General features: G+C 42.2%; 1 protein-coding gene across 2 annotated transcripts in view; it reads left to right on the top strand.

Annotated features, from left to right (window-relative positions):
• The window catches only part of CYTH3 (cytohesin 3), a 95,546-nt gene that overhangs the window by 53,110 nt on the left and 26,500 nt on the right, over positions 1–15,936 (top strand). The window lies entirely within an intron of this gene.

The following is a 15,936-nucleotide window of genomic DNA, read 5'->3' as shown; positions in this document are numbered from 1 at the left end:
AAGACTTGCCTGAAGATAGTCTGACTTCAAGATCTATAAGATTAAATCATTGTCCTCCACTTTTTTTGGGGGGGTGTTGCTGTTCAAACATTTAAGTGTGATGAATCTACCAAGCAAGGCAGTCTACCAAGGAAAGCACTGATGCCCATCCATTTCTTTTTGAAAGATACATAGTTAAAGATATACCTTGGAAGGAGAAAGGCTGCATTCCTTTTAAGCCTGGGGGCAGCTACTCAAGGTGATGTCAGTTATTCATCAGAACTAGCGAAATGAATTGGAAAGAAGGTGGACATATGCATTGAGGATTTCTTTTGGGGACATGCTTACTGATGCAGATTTTATGCATTTTTAGGCAGAACTCACCTATGGCTTCAGCAAACTGGGTATAAAAATATTCTTACCTCCCCAACTTAATGAAGCTTTCAAAGGCAAAGTTTTTGACAGTAATTTAAATGAAAAGAATCAAATCTGATCTTAAATTTTAGGTGACTTTTTTCTGACATTGTGGTTGAAAATCTCATTTGAAATCTGATAAGGAGCCTCTTTCATCTTCTCTCTGATCTTCAGAAGAACTTGTTGGAAGTCAGGGCTGATTAAATTGCCAGAGTTGACTTTCATAAAATTGTTTAAGAAAATTATTTACAAGCTTTGGATATCATTATCTCTTTTTAGAAACATTATTAATAGATTTATTTTTTAGAGTTTTAGATTTACATAAAAAAAAAAACTGAGCAGACAGAACAGAGTTCCCATATGGTCCCCTCCACATCTGGTTTCCCTGTTACTAACATCTTACTTTGGTGTGGTATGTTTGTTACAATTGATGAACCAGTGTTGATAAATTGCTGTTACCTAAAGTCCATAGTTTACAGTAGGGTCCACTCTTTGTGCTGTATAGTTCTATGAGTTTTGACAAATGCATGATGACATGTATCCACTGTTAGGGTATCATACGGAATAGATTCGCTGCCCTAAAAACCCCCTGTGTTCACCCATTCATCCCTCCCCTCGTTCCCCTGAACCCCTGGCAACCACTAATCCTTTGACTATCTCCACAGTTTCAGAAGTGACGTGTGGCTGGAATTACAGTGTGTGGCCTTTTCAGACTGGCTGCTGTCGCTTAGTAACGTGCGTTTCAGGTTCCTCCATGTCTTTTCACGGCTTGATCCTCGTTTCTTTTTAACACTGAGTAATATTCCATTGTCTGTTGTGTCACAATTTATGTTCACCTGCTGAAGGACATCTTAGTTGCTTCCAGTTTGGGGCAGTTGTTTTGTTTTGTTTTTGGCCGTGCCCCGCGGCTTGCGGGATCCTAGTTCCCCAACCAGGGATCGAACCTTCCCCCCAAGCACTGAAAGTGCAGGGCCCTAACCACTGGACCGCCAGGCTATTCCCTGGAGCAATTATGAATAAAGGTGCTGTAAGCATTCATGTGCAAGTTTTCATGTGGACAGAGGTTTTCAACTCAGTTGGGTGAATTCCTGGGAGTGTGATTGCTGGATCGTATATTGCAAGGTGGTGTTTAGCTTTATCAGGAACTGCCGACCTGTCTTCACACGATTTTTATGCCTGTGTATTTGTGAAGCTGTTCCCACTCTATCCTCCACCCCCTGTCACAACTTCTGCCTGGGAAAAAAATCAGTTAAACAGGCTTGATGTCAAAAGTTGTTTTGCTTTTTCAGTTATGGTAGAAATAGGAAGTCTCATTGTTCGTTATTAGTTGTTTATGATTGAGGTAAAAACATGTGTCTTTCAAGATCTTTAAATGCTTCTTGCTTTGATTTAAGGTGTAATATTTATCTTTAAATTTCAAGCAACATTCAAGAAGAGCATTAAATTTTGATTAGCTTTTCGTAGTAATGCAGACATAGATAATATCCTATTACAGGTGAGGAAACCGAGGCACAGAGAGATTAGGTAAGTTGCTTAAGGTCACACAGCTAGTAATTGGCAGAGACAAGCTTTGAGACAAGCAGTCTGACTGCAGGACTTAGGCTTCTAACCACCGTGTTATGTTGCCTCTCTAATATATTGCGTTCATGATTGGTGTGAAGGACTTAGCCGTGCATAGCTGCGTTTTAGCAACATTCAACAAAATCATTTGGGAAGCTTGTTAAAGTTCAGAGTCCTTGGCCTCCTACCCAGAGGTTCTGATTTGATAGGCATGGGCTAGGGCCTTGGAACCCTATTTTAGACAAGTACCTTCAGGTGATGCTGATGGAGAAGTCCTGTGGACGGTGCTGTGTAAGAACAGGTGTAGATAATGAGCTGGAGTCATTGATTCAGATCATTGCCAACACTGTTGATGAGGCGTCCAGAGAGCTGGTTGAGTTCCTGGCTCTCCCGTGCGCTTTTGCTGGACGGATCCAGGGGATAATTGCCCTTCACCACTGCTTTCAGTAAGACATCTACACGCCACCGCAGAAGTCCTCCTGCTGCTTGGTGGTGGTTGGTTGCATCACCCACCAGGAAAAGCGACAGTTGTGGGTTGGCAAGTTGGTCATCAAGAGGATGTTTATATACGAGTGCAGACTCACTTGGGGAGGGGATGCGGCCCCGTGTGAGTGTAAAGACAAAGTGGTTACTTAAGAAACTTGCAGTGACTGCTTTCACTCTTAGTTTATTGCTGACTTTATCATCTCTCTTTCGTGCGGTGATTCTTAACTCCTACCCAGGGATAGATGCGAACACTGGAGGGTGAGGGAGACTTTGGAGTAACAGCAGTCATTACAAAGGTTTCGTCTTCTAGAGCAGTTAGCAATGATTTTTATCTACTCTGAAAATAATTTTGAATTAAGAGATGTTATTCCATTATAAAGTAAGCATGCTTCATAGGTCTTCTGTCATTGATTCCAAGATGCACATTTTAACTTCTCTAAAACTGGAATGCGTCTTACAGTTTGGCATCATAAAATTAAATTTGGTAGTCTTAGTGCTTTTTCTTAACAGGACACAAAATAATGGCATACTTAATAATTGATGGATTTTCAATTTTCTGAAATAAGTTATTCTGTATGGGCAAACCTTGGAGACGTCACAGATTCAGCTCCGGACCACTGCAGTAAAGCGAGTCACATTGTGTGTATTGGTTTCCCAGTGCATATAAGTTACGTTTACACTGTACTGCAGTCTATTAAGTGTGCAGTAGTGTTATTATGTCTAAAAAAACAATGTGAGGGCTTCCCTGGTGGCGCAGTGGTTAAGAATCCACCTGCCAATGCAGGGGACATGGGTTCAAGCCCTGTTCCAGGAAGATCCCACATGCCGCGGAGCTGCTAAGCCCGCGAGCCACAGCTACTGAGCCCATGTGCCACAACTACTGAAGCCTGCGCGCCTAGAGCCTGTGCTCCACAACGAGAAGCCACTGCAATGAGAAGCATATGCTCCACAATGAAGAGTAGCCCCCGCTCGCTGCAACTAGAGAAGGCCTGCGCGCAGCAACAAAGACCCAACGCAACCAAAAATAAAATAAATAAATTTATAAAGAAACAAAAAAACCTAATGTGCATACCTCAATGAAAAAGTACTTCATTGCTAAAAAATAACATCTGACAATTCAGGGTTGCCACAAACCTTTAATTTGTTTTTTTTGTTTTTTTGTTTTTTTAAAAGGCAATATCTGTGAAGCACAATGGAGTAAAGTGCCATAAAGATGAGGCCTGCTCTAAAAAGAAAAAAAAAATTCCCCTTCCCCCGTGTCCCTTATAATGCCGCAGTGGCTTCTTGCCCTTTACTTGGTGTTTTGCGTTTTAGAGGTGGTGGTGAGGCTGTCTGACTCATCTTTTTGTACCTCAGACCAGTCTGTCCTGAAGTCCTCCTAGGGGGGCGAGCCTTGGTTTCTGTTAGTGTGTGGCAGGCTCTTAGAATGCTCTTTTAGTGTCTTTTCAAGGAAATTCTTCCTTCTCTCTGTGGAGGGTTATAAGGGATCACTTACCCAGAAGTAGACATGCAGGGGCGGTAAATACGATCCCCCGACATTAGTGCACACAGAACTCAGGCTGTTTTACTTGGATAAGCACACATGCTTGTGTAACTACCACCCAGATCAAAATACAGAACATTTGCCGTCCCCCAGAAGGCCCTCTTGTCTGACTTCTCATTCAGCACCTTTCCCCCACCCCAGATTAACCCTCTTCTGGTTTCTGTTACCACAGATTTGTTTTGTCTGTTCTTGGCCTGTTCTGAACATTTCCTATAAATGGAACCATACAGTATGTGGTCTTCTGTGGCTGGATGAGCATAACATGTCCAAATATCAGTGCTTCATTCCTTTTTATGGTTGAGTAATATTCCATTGTGTGGGTATATCACACTTCGTTTAATCATTCATCACTCGGTAGACATTTGGGTTGTTTCTGCTTCTTGACTGTTGTGACTGATGCTGCTGTGAACACCCATGCACCAGTTTTTGTGTGGACATATGTATTCAGTTTTCTTGGGTAAACACCTGGGAGGAGGGGACTCACTGGATTACATGCAGACTTAGTGTTGAACCTTTTGAGGAACTGCCAGACTTTTGCCAGAGGGGCTGCACTTCATTGCATTTTTAAAATGAATTTCTTTTCTGTTATTTTCTCCTTTGGGTTTTAAACTATTATTTTTCTAATTTTTTAAAGGTGAATGCTTTGCTTATTTTCAGCTTAATTCTTTCCTAAAATAAGCATTTTAGGTTGTGAGTTTCTAAGGATTGTTTTAGCTGGAGCATACAAGTATTGATACACAGTTTTTCATCATCGTCTTCTCAGAATTTTCACATTTACATTATATCTTCTTTGACCAAGGAGTAATTTAGAATTGTGTTCCTTAATTTCCAAACAAATGGGTTTTTCTAATGACTGTTTTGTTATTGATTTCTAACGTAATTATCCTGTGCTCAGAGAATGTGGTCTTCATGATAGCATTGTTTCCATAAGAGTTCCACGGGAGACTCACGAAGCTGGCTGTGTCTAGGGCAGGAAGGGATAAAGTAATAGGGAATTGGGGTGCTGGACACAGCCCTGGAATGACTAGGGGACTGGGCTCTGGCCTGGTCTCCAGAATTGAGTCACTGATGGAGCTCCTCATAGGCGACCCCTGGAATCATTGAGATCCACGTGTATCTCCAGCGGGGAAAGGGGGTCCACAAGCCTGGATCCAGAAGGCACTCTGCTGCAGCACCGTCTGGATTCCTAGGAGCCTGGAGAATGAGCGCAAGAAGGCTGTTGAAGGATATCCTCTGCTTCCACATCCTCGCTGGCCAGCCAAGAAGCTATTCTCTAAGAAAAGGCAGGACGAGGACCCCTGCTTCACTTCCCTCTGTGGAATCCTGGGTGGTGCATCCCATGGGTAGAGCCTAATTCATCTTCACAAGTTTAAACGTAAGAGAGTCTGGTGATATAATTTTGAGCTTTCGGTGGAGCAAAGCCAATTCATTGTATCCACCACACTGGTCCCGTGAGAGTTAGTAAGACTTTGTTGATGGACTGTATACAGTTGGTTTGCATAAATGTCCCCCATGCCCCCGAAAAGAATGCATATTGCACAGCTGCTGGGGGCAGTGATCTGATTGAATCTGTGTCTCCATCAGTTGTAAGATGCGTCATTCTTTTATGTTCCATTAAGGGAAAAAAAAGCTGTCAATTAAACCAGACTTAATGATTTCTTCTCTCTTAGAATTTTTTTACTTATACTGATGGGAAGAGTTCTTTAAACTTCTTTAAGCATTGATTTCTTTTTTTTTTTTTTTTTTTTTTTTTTGCGGTATGCGGGCCTCTCACTGTTGTGGCCTCCCCCGTTGCGGAGCACAGGCTCCGGACGCGCAGGCTCCGGACGCGCAGGCTCAGCGGCCATGGCTCACGGGCCCAGCCGCTCCGCGGCATATGGGATCCTCCCAGACCGGGGCACGAACCCGTATCCCCTGCATCGGCAGGCGGACTCTCAACCACTTGCGCCACCAGGGAGGCCCTAAGCATTGATTTCTAAACAACGTTTACTAATTGTCCATACATATAGAAGGTAAAATATGAGCAAAATAAGTTGGTTAAGGTACCCCTAAAGCTTAGGACCAGAGCCTCGTTCTCTGCACAGAGCAGGTGTTTGCGTTTTTGACAGAAGCAGTACAAACAGCAGTGTTGTCCTCTCTGCTGCTCAAGGCCCAGGCGCACAGCACTTCTAAAGGGCCCTCCTGTATCGTCTGGGAGGGGCGGGGTTCGAATTCTGCAGGTGTTCACGCTGAGACTTTATTGATCTTACTAGAGGGTACCAATGCAAGGTTTGAAGCAATAGTCAGCCTCATATTTCTTTATGAAATGGTTCTTAAATTGTGTTTTTAGCAGAACCATCAAGGAGTAGCACGTTAGTAGTGCCCCTGGCAGTCATAAACGTATTCACAGATGTGAAGGCATTGACCTCTGAGACGTAAAGACGCACCTCTTAAAATTGATGAAGCATATTATGTCTACTAGTTCAGCTTGTTAATTGTATTAGTCAAATCTATAGCTTTTTTTTTTGCCTTTAGGAAGAGTCCATTTTTACGTGTACCTTGTCAATTTTTGCTTTATATGTTTTGAAGCTATTGTGTTAGATGCATATATGTTCAGACTTGTTAATTTTGTGATTAATGGAACAATGTCAGTATCTAGTGACTTTATCTTTAGTCTGTTTTGCCTGTGTTCATGTCACGGGACCAGTTTTCCTTTGGTATATCACTCCCTACCCTTCTGCCTTCAATTGTTATGTTCTTATATTTTAAATAAGCCTTGGGACTTCCCTGCTGGCACAGTGGTTAAGAATCCACCTCCCAGGGGGCTTCCCTGGTGGCACAGTGGTTGGGAGTCCGCCTGCCGATGTAGGAGGCACGGGTTCGTGTCCCGGTCCGGGAGGATCCTGCGTGCCATGGGGCGGCTAGGCCCGTGGGCCATGGCCTCTGGGCCTGCGTGTCCGGAGCCTGTGCTCCGCGGTGGAAGAGGCCACAGCGGTGAGAGGCCCGTGTACCGCAAAAAAAAAAAAAAAAAAAAAAGAACCCACCTCCCAATGCAGGAGAGACGGATTCGAGTCCTGGTCTGGGAAGATCCCACATGCCACGGAGCAACTAAGCCCGTGCACCACAACTACTGAGCCTGCACTCCAGAGCCCGCGAGCCACAGCTACTGAGCCTGTGCACCACAACTGTTGAAGCCCGCGCACCTAGAGCTCTGCAACAAGAGAAGCCACTGCAATGAGAAGCCCATGCACCGCAACAAAGAGTAGCCCCCGCTCGCCACAGCTAGAGATAGCCCGCGTGCAGCAACGAAGACCCAGCGCACCCAAAAATAGATAAATAAGCCTCTTGTATCTAGAAAAATGGTACAGATGAACTTTTTTTGCAAAGCAGAAATAGAGTCACAGATGTAGAAAACAAAATTATGGTTACCAAGGTGGGTGGGATGAATTTGGAGATTGGGATTGACATATATACACTACTATATATAAGATAGATAACTAATGAGAACTTACTGTAGAGCACAGGGAACTCTACTCAGTGCTCTGTGGTGACCTACATGGGAAGGGAATCTAAAAAAGATGGGATATATGTATATGTATAACTGATTCACTTCGCTGTACAGCAGAAACTAATGCAACATTGTAAAGCCACTATACTCCAATAAAAATTAATTAAAAAAAACAAACCTAGGCCTGTTTGTCCTTAATTATGTTCAGCAGGCTGCACAGCATAGAGATGTTCTATTTTTTAAAAGGTGAGTCCATGGTCAAGTCAGTTAAGAATCCTCTTAGTTTAATACAGTTAATGTTGTTGGTGCTTCCTTTTTTGGTTACAGATTTCATGGAATCTTTAACATATTAACGTGTTTCATGATGTACTAAGAGGGGTGATATATACTATGATATTTGATTGTGGACCAAATCCATGTTTGTGGATTTAAACTTCAAAAATTGTACACTCACGTTTATAACAGCATTGTTCACAGTAGCCGAAATTTAGAAACAACCCAAATAATCCATCAGCAGATGAATGGATAAGCAAAATGGTGGCTAAGCATTATGGAATGTTATTCAGCCACAAAAAGGAATAAAATTCTGATACATCCTACAGTGTGGATGAACTTTGAAAACATTATGCTAAGTAAAATCAGCCAGACACAGAAGGACAAATATTGTATGATTGTACTTACATGATATACCTAGAACAGGCAAATTCAGAGAGCTGTAAAGTATAAAAGAGGTTACTAGCCAGCGGTTAGGGCTTGGGGGTTGAGAATGGGAAATTACTGTTTAATGGTTACAAAGCTTCTGTTTGGGATGATGAGAAATTCTGGAAATAGGCAGTGGTGATGGTTGCACAACATTGTGAATGTACTTAGTGCCACTGAACTGTACACTTAAGAATGATTAAAATGGTAAATTTTATGTTGTGTATATTTGGCTCAATAAAAAAGGTCAAAAAAAATAAACCTCTTTTAAAGAGCATTTAGTTGGGTGTTTTTTCATTGTGCATTTTTTTTATGTCCGGGTTTTTAAACTTGGTCCTTTTTCCTGTTCATGTTCATTGTAAATGTATCAGTTACTTATGACTTCATAACAAAGTATTCCAAAGTAATTGGCTTAAAACAACAGTGGTTATTATTGCTCACATTTCTGGGAGTTGGCTGGCAGTTCATGGACCGCTCTTGTCTGGGTCCACCCACTCCCGTGGCTGCATGGAGATGGCAGGTCAGCTGGGGCTGAGTTGCCTCCCTGAGGTCCGGGGCCTCAGCCCAGGCGGCTGCAACAGCTGGGATGTCTTGGACTCTCCCTGCCAGTGGTCTCTTTCCACAGTAGGTTTCATTCAGCAGCTTGCTGACCCGGGCTTCTCCGGAGCACGGTGGTCTTGGGGTTCCCAGACAGGAGGGGTGCGAGGCCTGGGTTCCGGGTCCTGCATGGTGTCCTCCGTGTCACCCTGTCTTGGGCAAAGGAAGTCCCCGAGCCTCCCACCTTCCTGATCGGAGGAATTGTGCCATATCACAGACTCTTTCTTCAGTCTTCCGCAGTAAAAATCAATGTTTGGATTTTTTTTTTCCTCCGACTCCCATATTTTGCATTTTGTATTTCTAATGGTTTTTCTTTTTAAGATTTCAGCTGTATTGAGATAGAATTGACATATCTAACAGTTTTTCTCTGTTTCTCTTTGTTGTTTTGGATTTTTTTCTCATTCCAATTTTTCTTCCTCTTTCTCAGTTTGGGCATTTTGAACTCCATTTCCATTCCTTTGCTGCTTAGCCTAGACATTTTAATATGGATTCTTAGCTTGCCAGGTCAAAGTTAATTATGCAGGCCCTCCTCCTCAGAACTCTAAGAACTTCAGAGCAAGTTATTTCTCTTCCCATTTCCATGCTCGTGTTGCTGGCTACTTTTTATTCTATGCGACATTATCATCCTGTGTAGTCACTTTTTCTTTAGATTTCCTTCTGTAAATCTGTGCCCATGATTCCCTCTGGTGTCCCGCCCCTCCCATCTTGGGTCTTTTCTCGTGACTGAAGTTCATTCTTCCAGAATTTCCCTTAATGATGGTGTGCTGTTGGCCAACTCTTGAGTTTTTGTTTGTCTAAAGGGGTATTTCACCTAATCCAGAGAAGGCTGGGAAAAGCATGCGTGTCCCCGGACAAAGAAAGATCACGAAGGAGGATGAGGGGAAGTGACAGGAGGTGACTGCTGAGTGGTCCACGGGGGCCAGGACCTCCCTGTCCCGTAGAAAGCTGGCCTCTCAGAGCGCCTCTCTCCCCGGACAGGGGACAGGCACACTCTGTCCTTCCTTGTCCCTGGTAGAAAGGCTGCCTCTGCAGTTTGGTCGCAGTGCTTTAGCGATCTGGAGCCTCCACTGACCTGGCCCCCAGTGTGGTTGACATACTGCTGGCCCTGTTAGCCATTTGGACTCAGCTTTATCACCTCACTGAAGGCATACAGTCCTTGGGTGGTGACCAGACCCAGATGCACAGCTGCCGACGGCCACAGCCTGCCTTTATGTTCTTGGTATAACCATACTGCTTCGTAGTAGCTGGGAACTCATCCTGCTTTAACAGTTTAAGTCACCGGTTTTTGTAGTGTGCCAGGTGGGTATTATTTGTTTGGGTTAAACCACACTCCAGTACAGAGTTCCCATTTAGTGAATTAACGGGACCAGAGGCCAAGCCCATGCTTTCCCAGCATTCTTAGTGTCCTATGGCATTGACCAAGACTCTGAAAAATACCATACAATAGCAAAAAAGTTAGTATTGATTAGTAATCAAGGTAAAATTAAGGTTAAGTGACATCCGTTTCCATTAGGACTAGGTACCAAAAATATGCAGTTGTGAGTCATGTGCATGTGATTGTTTGAAACCCTGTTTTATCACCTATTGTCAAATTTGTTAAATTATCACATTTGACATTTAGTGACTAAAACAAGGTGAAGGTTTCTGGCCACAGTTCACATCTGTGGAACATTATCTTCCCCTAGGAGAACTGCTGATTAACTTTATAGAAGATCGTGTGTGTGTGTGTGTGTGTGTGCGCGCGTGTGTGTAAAATTTGTAAGGGAGTCATTTGATATTTATAGCAGTGAACCAAATTACAGCTTCTTGGTGGATTGGAATCTGTTAGGTAAATAGATTATTAATATAATTTGAAAATTAGAAAACACTTTGAGATAACGTACCATTTGCTTATGCTTTGATGTCAGTATGTATGATAATCTCCCTTTTTCCATTGATTCTGATTTGCAAAATTTTCTGCATTTTGAAATCACTGAAGTGGAGGATTCATCTTATATTTGATGGGATCTTACATTTCATTAAACATCATAAAGTAATGATTCTCAGTTTCTTATTAATATATTTTTTGCATGCTTTATCTTAGTGGTTTATTTTAGTTTTTAAGTAGTAGTGCTTTTTAGATATTATATACCTTTAATTTATCAGTCTACTATCAAATAATATCACACCACTTCACATCCAGGGTAAGAACCTTGTAACAGTGTACTTTCATTTCTCCCCTCCCAGCCTTTGTGCTCTTTTACTTTTATGTGTGTTATCAACCCAACACACTTTTGTTATTTTTGCTTTGAACAGTAGCAGTAAATCTTCTAAAGAGATTCACATCATGAGGGGAAAATGTTTACTCACATAGTTACCATTTACAGTATTTTCCATTCTTCCGTGTAGATACAGACTTTCATCTGGTATCTCTCCACCCCCCCACCCCACCCCAGGGCTTTTAAAAAAATACATAAATTTATTTATTTATTTATTTATTTATTTTCGGCTGCACTGGGTCTTTGTTGCTGCGTGCAGGCTTTCTCTAGTTGCGGCGAGCGGGGGCTACTCTTGGTTGTGGTGCATGGGCTTCTCATTGCAGTGGCTTCTCTTGTTGCGGAGCACGGGCTCTTGGCACGGGGTCTCAGTAGGCATGGGTTGAAGGCTCTAGAGCACAGGCTCAGTAGTTGTGGCACATGGGCTTAATTGCTTCACGGCATGTGGGATCTTCCTGGACCAGGGCTCGAACCTGTGTCCCCTGCATTGGCAGGTGGATTGCTAACCACTGCGCCATCAGGGAAGTCCCCACCCCAGGACTTTTAAACATTTCTTATAGTACAGATCAACTAGTGATGAATTCTTTCAAGTTTTTAATGTCTGAAAATGATTTTGTTTCACCTTCCTTTTTGAAAGATACCTGGCAGGGTGTAGAACTGTGTCCGTTGTTTTAGTCATTTCAGACAGGAGGGTAAATCTATCCGTGTTACTTCGTCTTGGCTGAAAGCAGAACTTCCCACCTGAGTACTTTAATTAAATTCATACAAATCGTGAACCCCAAACAGACCTCCCACCCACAAGCCTCCATTTGTGGGAAACCAGTGCCTTCTTGAGAAAGGCAGGGGCCTGGGCTAAATTACACAAATTGCTTCTGATTCTTAATCTGAAACCTCTCTGGCAATACCTTTGTACTAAAATGGGGAATTTCTTGACATCTTTCCACATTGCTTTTCCCCTCTGAAAACATTTATATTTGTAGAAACCACACCTGCTGTGTTGTGGCTAACCCTCTCTGGTCATTCTGCAGATGAGAAACGGGCCCCAAGTGGTGAGGCTTAAGCAAGGCCCTTATCTCTGGAGAATCAGGAAGACCATGATAAGCTGCAGTGATTGCACTGCATTTCACCAGCAGGTTCCAGTTAACTTGCTTTTTAAAGAAAAGCTTTTATTGAGGTTGGAAGGAAATTTCTCATTGTATGCCCTTTTGTATGTTTTCAGAGAGAGAGTATGTATGTGTGTAATAACCATATCCATGTATAACTTTTTCAATTAAGAAAAATAAACCACTGGATTTCTTAGGAGAAAAAATAAATCAGCTGTAGACTTTCGTTTCATCTTACCTAACAATGTCAAGGTCACAAAATGTAGATGATAAAGTGAACCAAACCTTATTTTTGCCTTCATTGGGAGAAGACTGACTGCTGAGTTGTGGGAAAGGTCTTGATAATTAAGAACACCTTCTCTGAACATGGCTTATCTTCCCATTTTTTTCCCATGGCACTTGCATGCGTGAAATTATCTGTGTGTGAGAGGATTACGTGGCTGCAAAGTTATTTTGAAGGCAGAGAAATGATGATAGAGTTTCACTGAATACCAGCAAAATGCTGGTATTCACCATACATTCAGGGTGTTAAAAGAAATAGTAGGACATCAAGATATTTAAGTGACAGCTGTACAGAGATTGGTCCTGAGTATTTCATTCTATACTTGTATTCTTTTTATTTATTCTTTTAAATGTGCCAGGAAACATTCCATTATTTTTCATTAATACTTTAGCCAAATACCCTGAAAAGGTGCTACTGGCCATTTATACTTGAAACTTTTTTTTTAACTTATGAAAAATTCCAGGACTTCCCTGGTGGCGCAGTGGTTAAGAATCAGCCTGCCACTGCAGGGGACACGGGTTCGAGCCCTGGTCCAGGAAGATTCCACATGCCGTGGAGCAACTAAGCCCGTGTGCCACAACTACTGAAGCCCATGCGCCTAGAGCCCGTGCTCCACAACAAGAGAAGCCACTGCAATGAGAAGCCCCCGCACGACAACAAAGAGTAGCCCCCGCTCAACGCAACTAGAGAAAAGCTCGTGCACAGCAACGAAGACCCAATTCAGCAATCAATCAATCAATCAATCAATTCCAAACCCTTAGAGTATAAAATAGGTAATGAATGCCTATATATCCATCAAATAGATTTAACACTTATCATTTTGCTTGATTAATTTTTTGCTGAACTATTTCAAAGTAAAGTCCAGATGTAATAATATTACAGCTCCTAAATTCTACAGTATGAATAAAGACTTTTTTTTTTTAACGTAATCACAATATCGTTATCCCACCTTACAGAATTTGTCTTTCTTTTAGACATGCAAATTCTGGTCAGAATTATGGGTAAAGTAAATGGTCAGTACTTTAACTCTTTAGGGCCTTAAAGAGATAGGAAAAGATTGGCATTACTGAGAGAACATCAAGGAAATACATTAAAGATCATGATTCTTGAGTTGAATCATTCTGATGTTTAGATTCACTTAAAATGTACCTTCACTGTTATCAGCCAACCCTACTCATCATCAGGGTTGGAGGGGAGAAAACTGGAGGTGGGTTTTCTTAAACCAAAGTCTGTTGATGATTGAACTAGAGTGGCACCCTTTCAGACTCTTGTTTTCATATAGCTACATAGGAGAACTCAGCAGAACATTTTTTTTTTTTTTTTAATGAGGCCCCTTTTGGGAGCCCAGTCCACACTGGACAGACTCGGACTTTGGGTGCATTTATTTTTTTGTAACAGGATAGTGTCAACCAACTGGTTAGTTTTTGATTTCTCTCTATATTACAGTAAGGTGCTTACTTGTTGGTAAAAGTAATTCCTTGGGAAGTTCAAGAATTGCACACTTGCTTCTTTATTTTACTGTGGCATTTGACATTGTTGGGTTTTTCCCTCTTGAAATTCTCTCCTCTCTTGGTTTTGGATGCATGATTCTCTGCTGGTTCTCACATTTTCTCTTGATCTGGGTCTCCCCACCCCACCCCACTCCATGCATGAATAAGAAGCCTCTGGAAGCCGCTAGCAGCAGCTTTATGGTGAAGCTGACACTTTGGACTGTAGAATGGAAAGAGCGGGTCCCTGATGACACTCTGGGGCTGCTGGGCCCGCCCGTAGCGTACTCTGGGACCTTGTGGATCTTTGGGTTTATCCTACTTGGAATTCAAGCACCTGGGATGTGTATATTCATGTCTTTTATCAAATATGGAACATTTTAGCCAGTACTTCTTCAAATATTCTTTCTCTGTCACCAGGGAAAATCATTAGACGTCTCTTGGCTTCAGTTTCCTCAGTTATAAAATTAGGATAATAATGGCTGCTCTTGAAGTTATTTGGTGGTGGCAGGGGTGGGTGTTTGGTGGTGTGGTATAATTTCCTACTCTGAATTTATAAACACATTTTCTATTTTTCTTCCTAAGAAATTGTGTAATATTTATTGCCTTTTGAATTTAAGCCTTTATTCTACTTGGAACCGATTAAAAATACGATGATAACCAGGAACTCAATTTCATTTTTTTACATGGAGATAACTGATGCAGCACGTAACATACATAGAAGAGTCTGCCCTCTCTCTCTGAGCTGCGATGTCAGTTGTGTTGTAAATCAGGTTTCTGTGAGTCTGTGTGTATTTTTCTGGCTACTGTCTTCTGGTTCATCAGTCCGTTTGTCTGTCCCTGCACCACGATCACGTTATCTTAATTTGTTTGTAGAAGCTCTACATGTTCTCTTGCTATTTACTCAGATTCTTAATCTTTTGTTTCTTTAAACAGATGAATGAAGTAGAAATTAAACACACGGTAGAGGATTATTAAAAGCTGTTTCTCTGAAAAGTTTAATGAGATAAAAGCCAATTCTAGCACAAGGAAAAGAGAATATAAACATAGTAGGAATGGAAAATACTGCAGAGGTTAATCATTAATGCAAGGATATTATGAACAACCCTGTCAATTAAAATTAAATGTCCGTGTACCAGCCAAACTTTCCCCACTGCATTGACGTTCCCTAATAGCATTCTGAAATGTATTTCCTCACAAGCCAACCTTCTCAGAAAGAACCACTATCAAGAATGTGGTGTTGAGGGACTTCCCTGGTGGTGCAGTGGTTGAGAGTCCGCCTGCCGATGCAGGGGACACGGGTTCATGCCCCGGTCCAGGAAGATCCTACATGCCGCGGAGCGGCTAGACCCGTGAGCCATGGCTGCTGAGCCTGCGCGTCCTGGAGCCTGTGCTCCGCAACGGGAGAGGCCACAGCAGTGAGAGGCCCGCGTACCGCAAAAAAAAAAAAAAAAAAAAAAAAAGAATGTGGTGTTGAGGGACTTCCCTGGTGATGCAGTGGTTAAGGATCCACCTGCCAATGCAGGGGACGTGGGTTTGATCCCTGGTCAGGGAACTAAGATCCCACATGCCGCAGAGCAACTAAGCCCGCGTGCCACAACTAGCGAGCCCGTATGCCACAACTACAGAGCCACATGCTCTGGAGCCCACATGCCACAACTAAGATCCAACGCAGCCAAAAGTAAATAAATATTAAAAAAAAAAACTGCCATTAAAAAAAAAGGAATGTGGTGTTGATCATTTCTGTGCATTTATTTATGCTCTGCGTATGTATATGTCACCCCTCTGTGGAAGATGTCACCTACAGTGTATGTCTTCAGCCTGCTTTTATCTTCTTTTCATTTGTGGGTTTCATCTGTGTTGGAAGACTGAGTTCAGCCATTGTTAATTGTGTGGGATTCTGTTTCATAAATATACCACAGTTTATTCATTTTCTTATTAGTGGAAACTTAGGTTGTTTTTTTATTAAAACAATGCTGCTATGAATATCTTACGTGTGGTCTGTAAGTGAGGGTTCCTTGGGATAATACCTACACACAGAAT

This window comes from Mesoplodon densirostris, chromosome 16 (assembly GCF_025265405.1).
Source record: "Mesoplodon densirostris isolate mMesDen1 chromosome 16, mMesDen1 primary haplotype, whole genome shotgun sequence".
Lineage (NCBI taxonomy): Eukaryota > Metazoa > Chordata > Mammalia > Artiodactyla > Ziphiidae > Mesoplodon > Mesoplodon densirostris.
This window is presented reverse-complemented; position numbering and strand designations above follow the sequence as displayed.